Raw genomic sequence first — 4,090 nt, forward strand, 5'->3', positions numbered from 1 at the left:
GCATTCACCTACCCCGTTGGATTACAGCACTCTGTACTGGGAAGAAATAAAACAGCCAAAGAGGAAAGTAATAGAAAATATTTGCTGTTTTAATATGCTTTGAAATACGTGGAATTTAGTTGTGAAATTTCCTTATGTAGTTTATTACTAAATCTGGAGATGTCTACATGTTCCTGTTTATTTCTAATGATTTTCCATAAATAACTTTAATAGTTAAGTGCTGTGTAGTTTATTGATCTATTATGCGTAAGTTATGGATTAACTTCTTTATGTTGTGTCTGTATAATTGTGTTACATAATGGGGGGCATAGCTTGGTGCATAAGATTAGGGTGGTGAGTTTACGATTGCCAAATAATCACGCTGGTTAAAATACATTAGATGAGAAGCAGTGCAGGAGAGGGCTTAAGGAGCAGGAATGCCGATTGTGAGGGGTAATTAAAACTCAATATTTTGTAATAATAATAATTTTTAAGATCTCTAAAACAGAGAGTAGAGTGTGTGTTTTTGTCTGTATGTGTATATAAATATTCCTAGTGAAATCAGACACCTCATCATGCTCGATTTAAAGCACCCATACCAACTTTGTAGTACACAGTACATTTATTAGGATGAGGTGTAACATCCTCCCACCTTCCCCCGAAGCTACGCCCCTGGTCATAATACCAAACAGATTAATTTAAACATTTAGTATAATTTTGTTTATACTATTTTACATCCTTCATGGTAAACTTATCAGAGCACTGTACTCAAACATTGTGTATATATAGATTTACACACCTTAGGAAAATACTCAACAAACAATACATTCTCTCATAGCTGTAGAGTTTCAAGACTTCCATTGTCTCAGTACAACCTTTTTGTCCTCAGAAATTCAGTGAGCATTAATTTGAGTTTCCCCGAGTGTAATGTATTCAGTGCATCCCCTTGTATAATATTATCATTTGTGCTGCATATGTATTCAATTGCAAGTATTTTTATCTTCCTCCTACACACCTTTGAAATTTTATATATGATATAATTTCTCTAAGTTTTATGCAGTATCTGTGGGGTCCATTCATAATAGAAACTGGAAATAACATTTACTTGCATTGAATTAAGGATTTCTGACGTTTTTTGAGAATTGTCAAAGAATCCTCAAGAGTACTTCTGGTAACCAGTGATTCCTGTAAGTTTTCACATGGGTTAACCTTTTCAATGTCATGCTGAATAAAAAAAAATCAACTTTTATTTATTTATTTATGTTTCTCTACAGGGAAACTAACTTTCCTGTTAATGAGACATGATTTCTTGTACACCCCTACCAATTTTGGGATGTTCCCTCCCCTTTCCACCCAGAAAACCTATTCAGGGAGGGACTCTACCAGTAGTACACTTGTGAAAGGGTTGTTAATAGCAGAAACCCATACATTTGTGGATATTCACCACCTTATGCCGGTGTGTCCTCACTGACTTTCCTACAAACGTGCCCCTGTCAGCGGATTTGCTCACACAGAAATCCCAGCACACTGGTTTGCTGGCAGAATTGTCTGATTCAGCAAATCTTTTTACTAGTCCGAAATCACATACTGTGAACCTGTAATGAGGATTTTCTCTGAAATTTAAATCTGATTGGCGCACCAAGTACAACTTAGGTGCACAAATACATTAGGGCACACTACATGGTGCAAGTCCAAAATGAGATTTATAAAGCTAAGCAAGGCCACCTTGGTTGGCCTTGAGTAGCTTCATAAATCTGGGGTAATGCAACGCAGCACAAATCGCTGTGTTGTGCTACTCTGTCCTGGGAAAGCATTCCATGGGCACTGAGTGGGTGCTCTCACACGACTACCAGATTTACCAGAACTGGTATGCCTGGGAATGCACCAAAAAGATACACCTTCCTAGGGGAGGAGACAGAGGAAAAATATCTTTATTCCTCCTTGTTACTTCCTCTTTCTATTTGTGCATTCTGCAGCACACATAGATAGAGGAATTTGCCCTTGAGGATTGTTTTCATGCAGGAAGGTCAACATTCTTGCACAAAAACAATCCTGTATGCAACACAGGGGTATTTGCTTTGGCGCTAGGTAACCAAAACGGCGCAGACACAAGCACACAAATGCACTGTATTTTTTTAACTACAGCACATTCCTGCCCTTTCCTAGTCATTAAGCGCAGCACAGTGACTTTATGCCCCATTGTGTATTGGGCCCTGTCCTATTAGCTCACACTAGCTCACCTTCTCAATTTGATCTATTCTCGTTTGTCTAATATTTCATAAAACATTTGTTCTGCTCTATTTTTCCAACGTTTTGGTTCTATTTCCCTCGGAAATTTCTATTTAGAATTCAATTCTATGCGCTCTGATCTGCTGTGGCCATAACTAACTCAAATCTCTACATATTCACTACTTTGTTTTTCCTACAAAATATCTCTTCCTTTCTAGATCTCTTGGAGTAGTTGTGATATATCCCTGGCCTCTTCTGTTCTGCCATCTTGCTCAAACCAACAAACTATCTTTGTCAACTCATATTTACATTCGTTTCCGCTCTTTGTTTTACCAGACAATTTGAACCCCTTTACAAATATGGTTACTGCATCATTTAGTAAATGTTTTTTATAGAGCAAAAATCGACCAAAGCTGGCATAAAAAGCTTGTTGACATTTTTCACTGGCATTAGGGAGCTCCCTCTCTAGATTATCATAAATCTCCTGCTGGTAGGTCTGTTGGTTATTCACCCCATACATTTCTGCTAAGCCAATTTTTGCGAAAATACAAAGTGGAGCTAATTGAATGGCACGTTTATAAGCCTGGATCCCTGCCACTATAGCATTTTCTGATGGCCAAATCTTTGATTTTATATTGTTTATGAGTTATGTCCGGTAGAAGTTACCCAGGTCTCTATGAAGAAGATAATAATCTCCATCTATGGAAATGGCTTGCTCTAGAATGTCACAGAATCTTTTAACATTCTTGGGTAGAAAGACGTATGCCACATTCCTCAAAACATTAGGATCCTGACTATTCTGCACTACATCTTCTGCAAGTTCTTGTGATTGACGGAAGTCGGAATGCTTCAGCAGGCAAGCCAGGTATCCCCTACACTCATAATTGACTGGCTCTTGGTGGATGACTTCCTTAAGTTTGGATATAGCTTCTTTTTTCACTTCTCTGCTTGCACCATAGCGTATGGCCACTGCATAAAGTGCTGTTGCCAGCCCAGCAGAGAATTCCTGGTTTTGGGGATTTCCTGATAATGCTTCCTGGAAACAGCGTGCTGCCCGCTCTGCGTGTCGAAAACCAACTGCCAATAGGGACCAACCAATCATCCCACTAATCTCAGGAATAGTTGGTGTAGATTGAGAGGGATGAGAAAGAGACTGACTAATCGTGTCAGATTTGAGGAGATATTGCTCTACCATTTCATAGTTGCACAACTTATAGTAGATCCAGGCAAAGTTACCAGCGATGACCAACTTAGACACTATCACGTTGGTTTGTTGACCTTCTCCCAGAAACTCTTCAGCTTTTCTAAGACTTTCAAGGGCCTCCTGGTACCTTCCATCTTGTTGGTGTAAATAGGCCTGCAGTGAGTAAAAGGTGGAATGATTGTTGTAAAGCGTGTGTTGAAGTTTAACAATGAGAGTTTGTTTCACATGTTCTAGATTAATCTGGTCTTGCTCATCAAGACTCCAGGTGAAGTGACACTGAAGCTTCTCCAGTCTCTCCTTCAAAGACATGGTACTGCAATGAAAAGAAAGAAAGGGAGAACAATGTTAAACTCACTTCTTGGGAGCAGTCATCTAAACTTGTCGGTTTTGCAGTGCTTCATTTCTTTTTGACAACTTATGTGTATGTGATTATGTGTGTGTGTGTGTGTGTGTGTGTGTGTGTGTGTGTGTGTGTGTGTGTGTGTGTGTGTGAGTGGATGTTAAGAAGAAGGTTGAGTTCAGTTGCTTGGAGTAGTGGCAGGTGAAACTAATGGAGCACACATACCTGGGACAATTGCATGGAGCCAATGAGGGACATGAGTTAGTCAAAGGGAATCAGGGGGAGCTTGGAGACACTCTGCTTGAAAACACTTTAGGAAAAAACATGAGCCAAAACAT

At 39.3% G+C, this 4,090-nt stretch overlaps 1 pseudogene across 1 annotated transcript; it reads right to left on the reverse strand.

Annotated features, from left to right (window-relative positions):
• Positions 1 to 582: 582 nt before the first annotated feature.
• Positions 583 to 3,721, reverse strand: LOC147751420 (interferon-induced protein with tetratricopeptide repeats 5-like; annotated as a pseudogene). The gene has a single exon (XR_015295590.1). The product of XR_015295590.1 is annotated as an interferon-induced protein with tetratricopeptide repeats 5-like (transcript).
• Positions 3,722 to 4,090: the final 369 nt, after the last annotated feature.

Source organism: Lissotriton vulgaris, chromosome 1_1 (assembly GCF_964263255.1).
Source record: "Lissotriton vulgaris chromosome 1_1, aLisVul1.2, whole genome shotgun sequence".
Taxonomy (NCBI): Eukaryota; Metazoa; Chordata; class Amphibia; order Caudata; family Salamandridae; genus Lissotriton; species Lissotriton vulgaris.